At 40.6% G+C, this 19,288-nt stretch overlaps 1 protein-coding gene across 2 annotated transcripts in view; it reads left to right on the top strand.

Annotated features, from left to right (window-relative positions):
- CCBE1 (collagen and calcium binding EGF domains 1) overlaps nucleotides 1-19,288 on the top strand; it is a 286,745-nt gene that overhangs the window by 105,562 nt on the left and 161,895 nt on the right. The gene's annotated exons all lie outside the window — the stretch shown is intronic.

Raw genomic sequence — 19,288 nt, 5'->3', positions numbered from 1 at the left:
CTCTGGCTTTTAGAGGGACTCAGGTAATGGTGATGATAAAAGGGGAACATTTATTGAATTTACAATGAGCAGTCTCAGTACCAAGCTGTTTTCCTGGATTTATTATAGTTAATCTTGATAGGGACGCAAGGTTGGTATTGCCATTATTTCCATTTCTCAGATGAGGAAACTGAGGCAAAGTAAGGAAGTTAGTAACTTGCCTGTTATCGAGGGCCAGGGATGGGATCAAAATCTGGTCTCTCCGACAGTGGGACCCAGAGAGGTGAGCCCAAATGTTTTACAAAATTATCTAGGGGAAAGGATAGGTCCTTGTTAAGATTAAAAAAAAAAAATAGTAGATAATGGCCAGGCCTGTGCAAGGGAGTCTGAGGTTTCAACTCCAAGCTTTTGGTAACCCACCTTAGAGAACTGCCTTTTTTTTTTTTTTTTTTTTTTTGAGGTGGAGTCTGACTGTCGCCAGGCTGGATGGAGTGCAGTGGCAAATTCTCAGCTCACTGCAACCTCCACCTCCCAGGTTCAAGCGATTCTCCTGCCTCAGCCTCCTGAGTAGCTGGGACTACAAGTATGCGCCACTACGCCCAGTTAATTTTTGTATTTTTAGTAGAGACAGGGTTTCACCATGTTGGTCAGGCTGGTCTCGATCTCTTGACCTTGTGATCCACCAGCCCTGGCCTCCCGAAGTGCTGGGATTATAGGCGTGAACCACCAGGTCCGGCCGAGAACTACTGTTCTTAATGACTTCCTTGGGGACTGTCTCTGGGACTGCACATAGAAAGCCGCCTTTCATCCCTACTTGTAGGGTGCAGACTCGGATTAAAGATGTGCTGTTGACAAAGTGAGTAGCACCGAGGAAATGAGTATCGACCACTAGGCTAGCCAGTTGAAGGTCTTTTCCCCTTTTATGAAATTTTTCTCTCTAAGCAGAACTAAAAGATGATTTATGAAACAATTTTGTTTTGCCCAAGGGTATTTTTGATGCCTTGACTTTGTGGAAAAACATACATAACAGAAGCTTACTGTTTTCACCATTAAGTGAGCAGTTCACTGGCATTAAGTACACGTGCAACCATCAACCATCATCCGTCTCCAATACACTTTGAGTTTCCCCAGCGGAAATTCTGTACCCATTAAACAACAACTTTCCATTCCTTTCTCTCTGCAGACCCTGGCAATCCCCATTCTATTTTCTGTCTCTCTGAATTTGACTACTCTAGCCCTGGCTGTGTTCTTTTAAATATTGTAATTAGATCTCTACATGCTTTTTAACATTTTAGCACTCAAGGTAATCAAGCTTGGCTTGGTTTTGGGGGCCCCAAGATGGCAAGAACCTGGAAGGAGAGAGAATTTGGTATTTTTCATGAAGCCGCCTTGACTTGCTGGTGAAGCAAACACTTGTACCTTCATCTAGACACCTGGGGAACTTGATGATAGAGGGAAACTGTGCAGTTCTGCCTGGGTTTAGGGGGATATGGTTCTTGAATGCACAAGGTGAGAAAGAATATGGCATTGCTGATGGAATGGGAGGTCACCCCTCTTTGGGATATGGACCCCATGCCGTTCCCACCAAGGCCGACAGCTGCTTGATTTTTAGTCCAGAGGCTGCTACTTCCAGTAACCAATGGGTTGTCAACCCATGTCCCAGACTTAATCAGTTACAATTTATACAACTAACTGAAATAAGTTGGACGATGTGAACAGCCTTGATTTTGCTTTTTTTCTCCCACAATGTTGTAAGTGTGTGAATGTCAGCACAAATGAAGAATCTTGAATACTCAAGCCAAAAGTGCCTGCAGCCAGGATTGTAAGTCTGTCCAGGGAGTTCACAAAATTTCAGCTCTTATGTAAGAATACTAGGCCTCTTACCTTCTCACAGATTTATCTCAAGAAAATGGGATTATATTTTCATTGTCTGTGCTACTGCAGGAGGATGGCAATGGAGATAATCTAAAACAGCTGATAGAGAAGACGGGCTTTGGAATTTACAGTTGGTACTGGAATGCATTACAAGAGTTATTGCTGGCAATACTTATAATCCCCTACTCATGTTTTTCTTAAGCTAATCTAAAAATTAGAATGCACTGTCTGATCACACATCATCTAATGGAAGGAATGTATTATAGAATTGTCCTGGGTGGCAAAAAAAATGTGAACTGAAGATTTAAGGATGCCTGCAGATGGACATCACATGGACAGCTGAGGAATGGCCAGGCATTTAGTCTTTTTTCAAAAAGCTATTTATTAAAAACACAGATCTAGAATACCATGTAAAATGATTGTGCCACTTAGTAGAACTCACATGCTTTTGTGGCCACCACCCAGGACAAGAAATGTAACTTTTCAGCAACCTTGGATGTCCCTCCATGTCCTAAAGCACAAACCCTTCCATATCTCCCAAATTAACCACTGTCCTCACACTTGCTTGCATTTCATAGTTTTATTGCCTATGTATGCATCACTGAACTCTAAAGTTTGCCCATTTTTAATTCAAAATGCTTTTTAAATCTTTCTTAAGCTACAGGTTTCCTTCCTTTTTTTTTTTTTTTTTTTCCAAACCCCCCTTACAATTTGTCTGTTACAGATCCCAGGCCTTTTGGGCTGTGTTGTTTCCTACAGTTTGAATTTTGCTGACTGTGCACTCATCCTTATAGAGGTGATTTTTTAGCGCATGAAACATTAACATGGTTCCAGAAGGCAAAACTAAACAGAACTATATGGAGAAGTGTCATTTCTTTACTCTAATATATTTTCACCCGTCCACCAATCTTGTTGGTTTATCCTTCCCATGTTCATTTTTGTAAAAATAAGTAGACGCATATGTGTCTATCTATAGTTATATCCCCTTTTTTATTACAGTACAGTTGGCATACAGTGTGTTCTTTTGCACTTTACTTTCTTTGCTTATCAATATATTGTAGATGTCATTTTATATCCATTTATAAGGATCTTCTTTTTTTTGCAACTGCAGAGTATTGTGTTATGTTGATATGCCATAGTTCATTCACTCTGTCTCTTAAACACAGGTTTTGAGTTTCCCTTTTTCAAAATGCTTGGAACCAGAAGTTTTAGATTTCAGATTTTTTCCAGACTTTGGAATACTTGTATATACATAATGAGATTTCTTGGGCTAGGACCCAAGTCTAAACACATCATTTGTTTGATATATCCCTTATACACATGGTCTGAAAGTAACTATTTATTTTGTTTTTTCAAGATGTGGACTTGCTATGTTGCCCAGGTTGGAGTGCAGTGGCTGTTCACAGGCAGGATAATAGTCACTGCAGGCTTGAACTCATAGGCTCAAATGGTCCTCCTGCCTAAGCCTCTTGAGTAGCTGGAACTACAGGTGCACGTTATAATGCCCAGCTTCATATAATGATTTTAGTAATTTTGTGCATGAAACAAAGTTTTGACTGCATTTTGACTGGGACCTGTGACTTGAGGTCAAGTGTGGCATTTTCTATTTGTAGCATCATGTCAATGCTCAAAGTTTTAGATGTTGGAGCATTTGGCATTTTTGGTTTAGGGAGGCTTAACCCGTGTAGATATTTACTCTTTCCAATATTTTGTAATGATACATAATCCTGAAATTAATAGCCTTGTACACACGCATTTTTATTCTGTCTGGAGCATGAATTCCTAAAAGTGAGATTGCTGGGGTCAAGAGGTAAATGGATTTGTAGTTTCTGTTTTAGGTATTGCCTGTTTCCTTTCTGTAAGGACTGAACCAGTTTGCATGCCCACCAGCAATGTGTAAGCGTGCCTGTTTCTCCACAGCCTCAGCAACAGAGTGTCTTCAAGCTCTTTAATTTTTGACAGTCTTATGGGTAGACTTGGAAATCTCTTAACACACTTAGGATCATTTTTATCGTATGAACTATCTGTTCATGAATTTTGTCCATTTTTCTATTGGGCTTTTGGAGTCCTTCCAGTTGAGTTTATATAATGTATATATGATATATGTAATTATTAATACATATTAGGGATATCAACCTTTAATTTGTGGTATATGATGCAAATATTTTCTCCCAGTTTTTCATTTGTTCTTTGACTTTGCTTATAGTATTTTTCACTATGCAAAAGTAATTTATTTTTATGTAGCCAAGTTTATTCTTTTTAACAGTTGCATCTGGGACTTGATCATACTTAGAAAGCAGCTTTTTATGCCCAGGTTATAGAGGAATCCCCATTTCCTTCTAGCACGTTTGTAGTTTAAATTTTCACCCTTAAACCTCAGATCCTTTGAAGGTTATTCTTATGTATGGAGTAAAGTCTGTATCTAATTTTATCTTTTTACTAATGGACTATTTAGTTGTCCTAATACAACTTATTAAAACCCATTTTGCCTCAGCGATTTGAGTTACTATGTTTCATATACAAAATTTTCAAAGTAGTCAGGTCTATTTCTGAATTTTCTGCTCTAATCCATTGGCCTCTGTCTTCTTACTCATGTGCAATATAACCCCGTTTAACTTAAGATGCGATTGTACTTTTTAATATCTGGGATATTCCTCCTGTGGCTTTTCTTTTTTAGTGTTTTATTAACTATTCTTGCATGTTCACTTTTCCATATGGAGTTTGGTATCATCATGCCTAGCTCCATAAAAAACCAAAAATTTGATATTATTGAAGTTTGTAATTTTATTGAAATGTATAAATTAAGGAGAACTGATCTTTATTGAGTCATCTTAGCCAAGAACAAGGAATGTCTGTTTATGGTTTACCTTTTTGCCTTTCAAGAGTGTTTTAAAGCATTCTTCATTTATGTCTTTCAAATTTCTTAAGCTTTTTTCTAAGTATTTTATCTTTATATTTTATATGCTTCTTTACTAAATTTTTTGCTGTGGAGATCTTCATTGTTTCTTTTAGTTTTTCTAGATAGACTATCTCATTTGCACATATAGTTTTACTACTTTTCTAATTCTTATGCCTCTAATTGATTTGGCCAAATAAAATGTTAATGTTAAGAAGTAATAATGTTTAGTAGTAGTGGAGGTAGCATCCGTATTTTGCTTCTGACTATAATGGAAATTCCTGTTTCACACTAAGAAAGGTAAGTAAAGATGCTGACTTTAGGACTAATTCTATATCCATCAATCTCTATTTTCGTGGTGTGTGTCTTTTAATTAAGAATGGGTGTTGAATTGAGAGAAGCCTTTTTTTTTTTTTTTTTTTTTTTTTTAGCACTGTGGAAATAATTTTATGGCTCTCCTTCCTAATAATATGCTATGTTATATTGATTCATTTCCTACTGTTGAGCAAACATACACTCCTGAAGTACATCCTAGCCAGTCATGGTGTATAACTTTTGTTTTGTTTTGTTTTTTGTTGTTTATTTTTTGAGACAGAGTCTCGCTGTGTCACCCAGGCTGGAGTGCAGTGGCATGATCTCATCTCACTGCAAGCTCCGCCTCCCGGGTTCACGCCATTCTCCTGCCTCAGCCTCCCAAGTACTGGCACTACAGGTGCGCGCCACCATGCCCAGCTAATTTTGTTTTTGTATTTTTAGTAGAGATATGGTTTCACCGTGTTAGCCAGGATGGTCTCAATCTACTGACCTTGTGATCCGCCCACCTCGGCCTCCCAAAGTGCTGGGATTACAGGCGTGAGCCACCACGCACAGCCCATGGTGTGTAACATTTTTAATGAGATTGGATTCTGTTATTGTCTTTCGGAGTTTTACATTGATATGATTATGTGATATTGGTTGAAATAGTCTCTTGTGGTGCTATCAGTGATACTGGACTTAGCTGGTCTTTGTGTTGTAGAATACTCAGTAAAACCATATGGGCCTGTTGCTTTTGTAAGAGGTAACTTTATTTATTATGTAATATTGGTTAGTTTAAGCTTTCTATCACTAATGTGGCCCATATTGATGAACTATCCTCTCCTAGATAACTATAATGTAAATTTGTGAATTGGCAATCTGGGAAGTAGATATACTACCCCTAAGGCTGAGACAGAGACCAGGAAAGAGATTCACTCTCCCCTTCCCTGTCCCCAGGGATCCCCAAGGGTTGAGTTCCAGACCTTCCTTGAAGGGCATGGCTGTGCTTTAATGCGTGGTTACATTGCTAAGATGCTGCGCTACTGGAACTCGCAGGACATCTTCCCTCTGGGATGCTGTGGAAAGCCATCCCTCAGGAACTGTCACACCTTAAAAATCACTGTGAAGCCACCCAAGGGTTTACTGGGGAAGTTGTGCATGGGATGGTTCCTCACCTGCAGTAGTCTGCTGCAAAGCCTCCCGAGGGGGCATCGGGGGAGCCTTTGAAGTGCCTCACAGGTGGTCTCCCACTGAGCAGCTGCTTGAGAGGATGCTGGGGGAAGCTGAAAAATGCTGGTCGTTGCTGGTCACTTGGCAGTGCTGGAGCTTGGTTCTGAGAAGCACTTCACTGCAGGAACCAGATGCATGCCAGAAGAGCTGTACACGACCATTGCTAGCTCTCATTGTTAGAGCTACCAGGGGCTGCATTAGCCCAGCAAGAGCAGCCCTCTGGAACCAAGAAGAGAAATACTTCTTGCTCTCTGGCAGAAAAATTGCCTACAAGAGTTAAACCAGTCAAAAAGAAAACATACTGCATGGTTCCAATTAGATGAGGATCAAAAGTCAAGCAAAGCTAATCACTAGTGGTAAAAGTTCAGTATTAGGAGGTTATAATCTGGAAAAGGCACGAGGAAACCATACGGAGTGCTGGAAATATTTACCTCTTTTTTTTTTCTTTATAATGAGATGGGGTCTCACTAAGTTGCCCAGGCTGGTCTCAAACTCCTAGACTCAAGCAATCCTCCCATTTCGGCCTCCCCAAGTACTAGGATTACAGGCATGAGCTACCGCACCCGGCCAATATTTACCTCTTAATCCAAGTGGTGGTTATGTTGTCTCCACACATACCAAAAATAATCAGGCTGTACATTCAGATTAATGTAATTATAGAATTTACTTATATATAGGGTATACCTCAAAAGCCAAAAGTTAATCTTGGCTATTCTTGGCCCTTTGAGCTATGGAAATTTTAACGTCAAATTCTGCTAAAACAATCTATTAGGAGTTTATTCAATCTATAGATGAATTTAAGAACCAATATCTGTATAATACAAGTCTTCCAACTCATTATCAGGATCCAATTTCTTCTTAGCCTTCTCTAACATACTGCAAAGCTTTATATTTTCTTTGTAGAGTTCTTTTCTCCAACTTATTGCTGGCTCCTTGCTATCAAAAATTGTATCTTCAAAAATTCATTTGTTTCCTCTTTACAAAAAGTACAATTGATTTCAAGTATAAATTTTTATCTAGCAAACTTGCTAAACTTCCTTATGTCAGTAATTAACTTCAAGATTCTTTTGGATTGTGTTTTATAATCTTATCTGTGATTAAGATAAATTTTATTTTTCTTTCACGTTTCTTTTTCTTGCCTAACTCAGTAGCTGAGACTTTCAGAAAAATGCTGAATAGGAGTAGCGATAGGAGATAAGACAAATCCATCCTAGATCTCAGTCACTTCTTGGAAAACAGCTACTCCAAAAAGCCTATAGACCATAAGCAGACTGTGTGTGAGCAAGAAATATACTTTATATGTTAAGCTCTTGAAAATGGAGCCTGTTTGTTCCTATAACATGTTCTGTCCTGACTAATACAATGAGATTAAAATAAATCTGTTCTATTCCTGGTTTGCTAAAACATTTTTTCATATATGACTGTTGAATGCTAGCAAATACTTTTTGGTACCTGTTGAGATGATTATGATTTTTCTTCTGCAGTCTGTTAAGGTGACAAATCCTATTTATTGTTTTCAATGTTAAACTTCCATTCCTGAAATAAACTCAAGTTGACCACAATATATTCCTTGTTGCTAGATTTGAAGTGTTAATATTTTGTTTAGGATTTTCAGGTTGATATTCATGACGGAGATTAGCTTCCTTTCTCATAGTTACTGGGCTTTATGGTTTATAAAGCAATTTGGGAAGTACATCTTAATTCTCCAAAAGAGTTTTTGTGAAGTTATTCTGTGCACATTGGTAGAACTTGCCAGTGAAGTCCTCTTCAATTCTTCTTTCATGTTCACCAGTTTTTCTTTCTAACAAAACAAATATCTATTCTTTTTTAACTTAAAAATTTTATTTCCATGTTCATGGTTTCCATTTCATTCTGTTTCATATCTGCCTTCTGTTTTTCTGATCTTCAGACTCATGGAAAGTTTGCTATTCCTTCTCAAAGAATAAAGAATATTTTTAAGGTACTTTGCAGAATGCTTTATCAGGTTGCCTCACATGAATTCTCATCTGTTGTGCCTTTCAGGTGTTTCCTACTGGATTTCCTAGTAAGCTTTTATAATTTTTATGTGAAATCATCTTATGTGTTTTCGTGGTGGCCCTAGCCTGTCTGTGAGGGGTGCACAGTGTTGAATGGGTCTGAAACTCTTGTTGAAAATGTGGGCTTTGTCATGCAGAGGAGGTCCATTCTGGATGCTGTGCTCCCTTGCAGTGCTGGCCAACTTTTCTTTCCCATCGCAGATGTTCTTTCCTCCTTGGCCATAGGAGAGTATTACATTTCTGATCATGTCTAGGGTTTGATGAAGGGATATTTTAGACTTAATGTCGGTCTAGTCCTAGCTCATTACTTCTTCCAGGGAGCTTGGTTCTGGTTGGGTCCCAAAGCATGCTTGTTGAAACTAAACAGTGGGGGCCACTCCCCATGGACCAGAGGGTTTCAGCCACTCACCATTATGTTTTTCTATTTCCAGACATGGAGATTATCTTCTTCTCAAGTGTGTTTGTGTAGAGTTGATTCTTCCCACCCACATATACACACTATTTACATGCTACTAGCCTCCCTGTGGTTGAAATGGAAGGAAGAGGGTAATCCAGTGGCTCATTCCCTCTTCTTCCCAGGGAGTATCATGTGACTTTTGTTTTCAAAACTTTGAGTCCTTTATTGGACTGAACTCATGAGAAATTTCTTATGACTAAAGTGGAACATTACTATAAAGTTAGGCTGAGCTTCGTGTACTATTTTACATGTACATATGTCACCTGTATTTTACATGTATCAAATTATAAGCGAAATTACTAAAAGGGCAATATTATTACTAAAAGGACAGATTTTCCTCCATTTTGATCTGAACTTTGTAGCAAATTTTTCCAAACCTAAAGTTTACTCCTTTGATCTAAAATGTTATCACTAGACCCTTAAAATCATGGCAGCAGGTTTAGAATTAGTAGTTGAAATACATGTAGGCAACTTAAACTTATTTAAATAAGACATGCCACTTTGACTAAGTGCCAATTTTTGAATGATATTAGTGCCTACGTGTGTGGATTAAGCTGTTTGTACAAGCTTGATGAAAAGGTATTGCTATGACGCACACAATGAAGAATGCAGTACTGGGTGAGGAGTGGATCAGGGTGCCAGACATCTTCAGCATCTCTTGGTAATTTTCCTACCACTTGGGTTTATGATAGCTAAAAAGTTGTTTTGCTAATACTTAACAAAATAAGATGTTTTGTCACTTTTCCTCCTCTGACTGGAGAAGCTAGAATTTGAGGTACCCAAAAGTGGTTCTCAGCAAATCCCAATGGATTTGAGTGAGTATTCACTCATCTGCCAGTTATTTTCTGAGCTTCTGGGACATGTGAAACCTTGATCTTGATTTTGGGAATTCAGTGATAGCCCAACAGGATTCTTAGTTTTAGGAGCTTGCAGTCTTGGTGGAGAGGTAGATAATAAGATGATCACCAAATAAATGTAAAATGGCCTTTGTAATTTCAGATAGCATTGAAGTGCCACGAAGGTGATTACATGGGGGATAAGAGGGCTTATAACAGAGAGACCTGGGTACCTTGGGAATAGAGTGGGCATCAGAAGGGGTTTCCTGGAGCAGATGTCACTTATGAGATCTGAAGGGTGAGCCAGGGCTATTCTGTCAGGAGGGAAAATGTTGAAGGCTTTTTGGCTGGAAGGAACATGGCGGGCTCCTACAGAAGCTAAAGCGGGCCAGTATGGCTCCAGCTTGGACAGCCGGGAGGTCATGAGCCATGGTGCATCTTGCAAGCCAGGTGAAGAGCAGAACACGTGTGTTGCATTCTGATCTTTTGCCTTACAGTGATAGGAAACCATTAACTTACTGATCTCAAGCAGGAGAGTCATAGAATCAAACTTGCCTTCTGAGTGGATTCTCTCAGGACACATACAAAGGCTTTGAATTTGTGGATTAGTCCGTTCTTGCATTGCTATTAAGAAATACATGAGACTGGGTAATTTATAAAGAAAAGAAGTTTAATTGGCTTGCAGTTCTGCAGGCTATCCAGAGAGCATAGCAGCATCTGCTTCTGGGGAGGCCTCGGGAAACTTTCACTTGTGTTGGAAGGTGAAGGGGGAACAGGTATCTTATATGGCCAAGCACAAGCAAAAGAGAGAAGGGGGAGGTGCTACACACTCTAGACAACCAGACCTTGCAAGAACTCAATAACAAGACCTAGGGGAAACGGCCGGGCGTGGTGGCTCAAGCCTGTAATCCCAGCACTTTGGGAGGCCGAGACGGGCGGATCACGAGGTCAGGAGATCGAGACCATCCTGGCTAACACGGTGAAACCCCGTCTCTACTAAAAAAAATACAAAAAACTAGCCGGGCGAGGTGGCGGGCGCCTGTAGTCCCAGCTACTCGAGAGGCTGAGGCAGGAGAATGGCGTGAACCCGGGAGGCGGAGCTTGCAGTGAGCTGAGATCCGGCCACTGCGCTCCAGCCTGGGCGACAGAGCGAGACTCCGTCTCAAAAAAAAAAAAAAAGACCTAGGGGAATGGTGCTAAACCACTGGAAACCTCCCCAACGATCCAATCACTTCCCACCAGGCCCCACCTCCAGGATTGAGGATTACATTTCAATGTGAGATTTGTGTAGGGATACAGATCCAAACCATATCAGTTTGCTTAAGGGGTCCTAAGAAAAAGGCGGCCCTTAAGACCAAAAAATTGCCCTTTTCTGTGTGGAAAGATCTCTCCTTCAACTCAGTAATTGCGTGCACACACACACACACACACACACACACACACACACACAGCAGTGACAGGGTAGGGCCTTAGGCTGCTGTTTATAGGGGAGAAGCTTTTTTCCTCCTAATAATAAATCTCAAGGGAAATTGGTTTATATCACCCTTTAGAAAAAGGGCATTGACCATTTGATAATGAAAAGCTAAAACCAAAGGGCAGCACATTCTCATCTTGCTGTGCTTCTTGCTTGGGCAGTTTTGGCTTCTACCTCCTCCTACCCCCAGGAGAAGTTATGGTCAGATCAATGGAAGCAACGTCGGAAATAGTGGGCCTTGAAATTTTCGGACAGCTGGGGAAGTGCCTTGAAGTTCCTTTTCATCCACGAGAATCTCTAATTTTGTATCTTCAGTAGCGTTTAGGCTGTGTGTTCTGTTTTTGTTTTGTTTTGTTTTGTTTCCTGTGGGCTTACAATTAAAGCTGAAAGTGTAAGTTTCAATTTAGTAAAGGTGCTTAACTGAGAGAACGCATCCCTGTGCTGAGTTCAGGTGATGAATCCAATATGGGGTTAGAAATTAGCCTTAAAAAATGGTTACCAGCCCAGCGCAGTAGCTCATGCCTATAATCTCAGCACTTTGGGAGGCCAAGGTGAGAGGATCACTTAAGCTCAGTGGTTCAAGACTAGCCTGGGCAACATAGATCCCATCTCTACAAAAAAAAAAAAAAAATCAATTTAGATGGGCATGGTGGTGCATGCCTGTAGGCAGTCACAGCTACTTAGTAGGCAGGAGTTGGAGGCTGCAGTGAGCTATGATTGTGCCACTGCACTTCAGCCTGGGTGACAGACAGTCTGCCTTAAGGAACAAAAAGTTACCATGTCTCTGAAAGTTTGACTTTTTCCTTTGTAAAATTACATGATCTCTTTACAGTTAGCAAATTGAGTATTAGTTTTTACCTAGTTAACAAAGAGTTTGCGTTCTTTTGGGAGCAGGGTAGAAAGTAACTGAAAGAGGTTGGGTGTGGACGGGGCGGGGAGGGGTGGTGGCTGCCAGCCACCCTGAGCTATTGGGGCTGATCTTGCTGCTGTCAGGCTCAGCAAGGGCTCCCTTCCCCCGTCACTATTCCAGGGCATGTGTGATGCGGAGTTGAAGAGCCTGAGCTCTTAAGCCAAGAGTCTCTTGCCTCAGTCTCTGGCAAAAGTCTCCAAATAAAATCTTAGTCTGTTTGCACAAAACATTTAAATTCCAGCTTTTTCTCATCAAGTGCTTGGCTTTCGTGGTGTGGTCTGGAGATTATGATTAGACTCTGGTACCTGCTCAGCTGAGTAAAGTCTCAGGCTTGGACAACATCACCTCTGAAGTCTAAGATCCTAGAAGAAATCAGTGGAAGTGGCATGGTCTCAGGTCACCATGCAGTTCTCTCTTCTGTTCATCACAAGTATGTGAGTTCAGGAGTAAGTATAAGAAAGTTAACTGAGGGGGAGAGGTGGTGGAGAAGACCTCATAGGAGAAGTTAATTTGACCCAAATCTTAAACAAGGGGTAGGATTTAGCTTGGTGAAGACAAAGGAAAAGAGCTTTTCAGAAGGAAGAGGAGCAACCTACTATGAGGCACAATGGCAGGCCAGTCAAGTGGGTCCAGAGGTTTTGTGAGAAAAACAGGAGCCCTGTACCTGGAGGGTGTCTTAGGGTCAAGTGGTAACCTCCAGTTCTCCCCTTTAATCTTCACACTTAGCCCCTGATTCCTAAGGAGAGTTAGGATTGTCAGCAACAAGACAAGGCAGAGAACCCAAAACACTAAATGGACCTGCTGCTGTGGTTGGATAAGACATTTGGGTGCAGTCGTTCTCAGTAGGGAGGTGGGGGCTTTGGGCAATATCTGAGACATTTTTGGTTGTCACAACTATAATAAATGCTACTAACATTTAGTAGGTGGATACCAGGAATTCTGCTAACCATCCTACAGTGCTTAGAACAGCCTTTCCAACTCCCCAGCGAGGAAGTATCTGGCCCCAACGTAAGTAATACAGAAGTAGAGAATGGTGTGGTTGGTGTATTTGGAGAAACCGGAAAGCCCCCTTTTATTCCTCCTTTCCTTAGGTTACTGAAAATGTTAGGAACTGTGAGCTATTTCTAAGCATTGAAAGATGAGAATGTGCTTTATTACCCAGTGAATCTGGGCATTTCCAAACTGGGGTCTGTTAGTTACCCTTAGGCATAGCTCCTATTCCTAGTATTCAATATCTGTTTTTTTGGTTTTTGTTTTGTTTTTTTGGGGGGGTCGGGGGGGTTATCTCACTCTGTTGCCAGGCTGGAGTACAGTGGCGTGATCTTGGCTCACTGAGATTCCCACCTCCCAGGTTCAAGCCATTCTCCTGCCTCAGCCTCCCGAGTAGCTGGGATTACAGGCATGCACCACCACACCCAGCTGATTTTTGTGTTTTTAGTAGAGATGGGGTTTCACCATGTTGGCCAGGCTGGTCTTGAACTCCTGACCTCATGATCCGCCTACCTCCGAAGGGGCTTTTCTTTTCAAGAGAGCCAAGGCCATATGAGTGGGAGTGCCTTGAACATTTTCAACAAGAATAAAACTCTGATAAGTTTACATTTCTCCTGTCAACGTATATTCTACTCAGCTTTCCCTCCGTGTCAAGCAGTATGAAAAGCTGTCACTTCAGTTTCAGATGTGTTGGCAACTGATGCTCAAGTTAAAGGAAGTAATCAAAGGAAGCAGCACAGAGCTCTGGTGCCTCTCCTCATCCACGGGAGAGATGGCTTCTAATGGAAAGCACGCAGAGGTGGATTAAAGTCGCAAGCCGGGTCCCCCAGTTTGGCCAGCATGTCACGGCCCCTTCAGCGTTCTCTAGTCACCCACAGATGTGTGGCATCAACATGCGGGCTAGACTTCTTCTTCCACAGGAATTTTTCCCCTTTTGTTTTGTAAAATTTTGACTTTATGTAAAATGTTGGAAGCGAGCAAACAGTCCCATGGAAAAAAGCAAGAACTGGGTCAGGATCCCCCACCCTTGTCCAGACACCAGCTCCTACTTTGGGCAAGTTGCTTTACATTTTGGGGACTCCCTTGCCTGATATCAGAGATTGAGAATGTTGTACTAGATTATTCCCAAGATTATCTAACCCGAAGACTTTCTATTCTGATCCCTGAATATCTGAGACAGGTCTCAGTTAATTTAGAAAGTGTATTTTGCCAAGGTTGAGGACGCGTGCCCATGATACAGCCTCAGGAGGGCCTAACGACACGTACCCAAGGTGGTCAGAGCATAATTTGGTTTTCTACATTTTGGGGGGACATGCGACATCAATCAGCATATGCAACATGAACATTGGTTCAGTCCGGAAAAGGCGGGACACCTCGAAGTGAAGGTGGGACAACTTGAAGCAGGGAGGGGCTTCCAGGTTATAGGTAGATAAGAGGCAAATGGTTGCATTATTTTGAATTTCTGATTAGCATCTCCAAAGGAGGCGATCAGGTATGTGTTTATCTCAGCAGAGGGGTGACTTTAAATAGAACAAGAGGCAGGTTTGCCCTGAGCAGTTCCCAGCTTAAATTTTCCCTTTAGCTTAGTAATTGGGGGCCCCAATATTTTCCTTTCATACTGTAATAGAGCAACAACTGCCTTTACCTTCTTAGACCCAAAGTTTTCCCTCTTTGGCTTTCATAGAAGATCCATCCTATTCGAATCAGATGTGATTTGCTTTTCTCAAAGTATGGAAAAGAGGAGCTTCAGGATGATTCATTCTTAACGCTGTTCTTCAGACCCAGAGGCATTTTTCTTTTCATGCGCTCAGCAACAGCAGTTGTTCTGGGGGTAAAGGTGGTGGCTCAGTATGTTCCAGGTGTGCTCTCTCTCATCAGGTCAGCATATGCCATAAAGTAATTAGAAATCCTGGGGCAAGGAATTGAATGCTGCTGTTGAGGGACAGTCCAGGACAGATCACAGGGACAGAGGCACTAACGCAATAAGAGTCTAACATTGTGTTCTGTTGGCAGGCTCCAGGCGGGTGGCTGCCACCATAGAGCATGTAGGGACTGCCGAGGGTCCTCTGGAATTGTGTGTTGTCTAAGGTGGAACCATTGTCATGAATGTGGACAAATGCATTATTTAATAAAATTTGATTAAAATTGTCCTTGGTTGGAACCAGAATAATGATAGTAGTTTCCAATCTTAGCTGGACATTGAAAAGCTTTTTAAGTGCCCAATGCTTAGGTGACATACCAGGACCTCTGAATGAGAATCTCTGGGTCTCTGGGGCTGGGACATAGGAATCTGTTTTTTTGTTTGTTTGTTTGTTTTGGTTTTTTTGTTTCTTTTTTTTTTTTATTTATTTATTTATTTATTTATTTATTTATTTATTTTTAAATTTATTTATTATTATTATACTTTAAGTTGTAGGGTACATGTGCATAACATGCAGGTTTGTTACATATGTATACTTGTGCCATGTTAGTCTGCTGCACCCATCAACTCGTCATTTACATCAGGTATAACTCCCAATGCAATCCCTCCCCTCTCCCCCCTCCCCATGATAGGCCCCGGTGTGTGATGTTCCCCTTCCTGAGTCCAAGTGATCTCATTGTTCAGTTCCCACCTATGAGTGAGAACATGCGGTGTTTGGTTTTCTGTTCTTGTGATAGTTTGCTAAGAATGATGGTTTCCAGCTGCATCCATGTCCCTACAAAGGACGCAAACTCATCCTTTTTTATGGCTGCATAGTATTCCATGGTGTATATGTGCCACATTTTCTTAATCCAATCTGTCACTGATGGACATTTGGGTTGATTCCAAGTCTTTGCTATTGTGAATAGTGCTGCAATAAACATACGTGTGCATGTGTCTTTAGAGCAGCATAATTTATAATCCTTTGGGTATATCCCCAGTAATGGGATGGCTGGGTCATATGGTACATCTAGTTCTAGATCCTTGAGGAATCGCCATACTGTTTTCCATAATGGTTGAACTAGTTTACAATCCCACCAACAGTGTAAAAGTGTTCCTATTTCTCCACATCCTCTCCAGCACCTGTTGTTTCCTGACTTTTTAATGATCGCCATTCTAACTGGTGTGAGATGGTATCTCATTGTGGTTTTGATTTGCATTTCTCTGATGGCCAGTGATGATGAGCATTTTTTCATATGTCTGTTGGCTGTATGAATGTCTTCTTTTGAGAAATGTCTGTTCATATCCTTTGCCCACTTTTTGATGGGGTTGTTTGTTTTTTTCTTGTAAATGTGTTTGAGTTCTTTGTAGGTTCTGGATATTAGCCCTTTGTCAGATGAGTAGATTGCAAAAATTTTCTCCCATTCTGTAGGTTGCCTGTTCACTCTGATGGTAGAAGAGGGAATCCTCCCTAACTCATTTTATGAGGCCAATATCATCCTGATACAAAAGCCTGGCAGAGACACAACAAAAAAAGAGAATTTTAGACCAATATCCCTGATGAACATCGATGCAAAAATCCTCAATAAAATACTGGCAAACCGGATTCAACAACACATCAAAAAGCTTATCCACCATGATCAAGTGGGCTTCATCCCTGGGATGCAAGGCTGGTTCAACATTCGCAAATCAATAAACATAATCCAGCATATAAACAGAACCAAAGACAAGAACCACATGATTATCTCAATAGATGCAGAAAAGGCTTTTGACAAAATTCAACAGCCCTTCATGCTAAAAACGCTCAATAAATTCGGTATTGATGGAACGTACCTCAAAATAATAAGAGCTATTTATGACAAACCCACAGCCAATATCATACTGAATGGGCAAAAACTGGAAAAATTCCCTTTGAAAACTGGCACAAGACAGGGATGCCCTCTCTCACCACTCCTATTCAACATAGTGTTGGAAGTTCTGGCTAGGGCAATTAGGCAAGAGAAAGAAATCAGGGGTATTCAGTTAGGAAAAGAAGAAGTCAAATTGTCCCTGTTTGCAGATGACATGATTGTATATTTAGAAAACCCCATTGTCTCAGCCCAAAATCTCCTTAAGCTGATAAGCAACTTCAGCAAAGTCTCAGGATACAAAATTAATGTGCAAAAATCACAAGCATTCTTATACACCAATAACAGACAAACACAGAGCCAAATCATGAATGAACTTCCATTCACAATTGCTTCAAAGAGAATCAAATACCTAGGAATCCAACTTACAAGGGATGTAAAGGACCTCTTCAAGGAGAACTACAAACCACTGCTCAGTGAAATCAAAGAGGACACAAACAAATGGAAGAACATACCATGCTCATGGATAGGAAGAATCAATATTGTGAAAATGGCCATACTGCCCAAGGTAATTTATAGATTCAATGCCATCCCCATCAAGCTACCAATGGGTTTCTTCACAGAATTGGAAAAAACTGCTTTAAAGTTCATATGGAACCAAAAAAGAGCCCGCATCTCCAAGACAATCCTAAGTCAAAAGAACAAAGCTGGAGGCATCATGCTACCTGACTTCAAACTATACTACAAGGCTACAGTAACCAAAACAGCATGGTACTGGTACCAAAACAGAGATATAGACCAATGGAACAGAACAGAGTCCTCAGAAATAATACCACACATCTACAGCCATCTGATCTTTGACAAACCTGAGAAAAACAAGAAATGGGGAAAGGATTCCCTATTTAATAAATGGTGCTGGGAAAATTGGCTAGCCATAAGTAGAAAGCTGAAACTGGATCCTTTCCTTACTCCTTATACGAAAATTAATTCAAGATGGATTAGAGACTTAAATGTTAGACCTAATACCATAAAAATCCTAGAGGAAAACCTAGGTAGTACCATTCAGGACATAGGCATGGGCAAAGACTTCATGTCTAAAACACCAAAAGCAACGGCAGCAAAAGCTAAAATTGACAAATGGGATCTAATCTTTTGTTTTTTTTTTTTAAGATCCCCGTGTGATTCTAGTGGTCAGCTGAGATTGAGAGTAGCTATTCTTAGGAAATGTTTATCAGGTGCATGATCCACGTCCTGTCTGCACATACATGGAACTGTGAATTGCTTGTTTCATTTTCCTGCAGTATTTCTTTTGTTTTCCCAGCTAGTTTTAGCAAATCTAGAGGCAAATAGGTGCATTTATCAAATACACAATTATAGAAGTTGTCGAAAAAGATAACTCACCTGTCAAGGCTTTGTTGAGGGGATTCTTGAGTTTTAAGAGAAGTTGGATAAGAAATCCTCTAGTATTCTGAGGGCCCAAAACTCAGTGATTTAGACTTCAATGGGGCCGAAATCTGTCTTTAAGCCAGTAATATGTCAAACATCTCTTTGTACTGTGACTTTTATGTCTTTACATTTTTTTCTGATAAAAAGAAATATCTTTTTTTTTTTTATTATAAGTCCTGGGACACATGTGCAGAACGTGCAGGTTTGTTACATAGGTATACACGTGCCATGGTGGTTTGCTGCACCCATCAACTCGTTATCTACATTAGGTATTTCTCCTAATGCTCTCCCTCCCCTAGCCACTTTCTGTCTTCACGGGCCCTGGTGTGTGATATTCCCCTCCCTGTGTCCATGTGTTCTCATTGTTCAACTCCCACTTATAAGTGAGAACATGAAGTGTTTGGTTTTCTGTTCCTGTGTTAGTTTGCTGAGAATGATGGTTTCCAGCTTCATCCATGTCCCTGCAAAGGACATGAACTCATCCTTTTTTATGGCTGCATAGTATTCCATGGTGTACATGTGCCACATTTTGTTTATCCAGTCTGTCATTGATGGGCATTTGGGTTGGTTCCAAGTCTTTGCTATTGTGAACAGTGCTGTGATAAACACATGTGTGCATGTGTCTTTATAGCAGAATGATTTATAATCCTATGGATATATACCCAGTAATGGGATTGCTGGGTCAAATGGTGTTTCTGGTTCTAGATCCTTGAGGAATCACCACACTGTCTTCCACAATGGTTGAACTAATTTACACTCCCACCAACAGTGTAAAAGCATTTCTGTTTCTCCACATCCTCTCCAGCATCTGTTTCCTGACTTTTTAATGATTGCCATTCTAACTGGAATGAGATGATATCTCAGTGTGGTTTTGATTTGCATTTCTCTAATGACCAGTGATGATGAGCTTTTTCTCATGTTTGTTGGCTGCATAAATGTCTTCTTTTGAGAAGTGTCTGTTCATATCCTTTGCCCACTTTTTGATGGGGTTGTTTTTTTCTTGTAAATTTGTTTAAGTTCCTTGTAGATTCTGGATATTAGCCCTTTGTCAAAAGGATAGATTGCAAAACTTTTTTCCCATTCTGTAGGTTGCCTGTTCACTCTGATGATAGTTTCTT

This window comes from Papio anubis, chromosome 19 (genome assembly GCF_008728515.1).
Source record: "Papio anubis isolate 15944 chromosome 19, Panubis1.0, whole genome shotgun sequence".
NCBI classification, from domain to species: Eukaryota; Metazoa; Chordata; class Mammalia; order Primates; family Cercopithecidae; genus Papio; species Papio anubis.
This window is presented reverse-complemented; position numbering and strand designations above follow the sequence as displayed.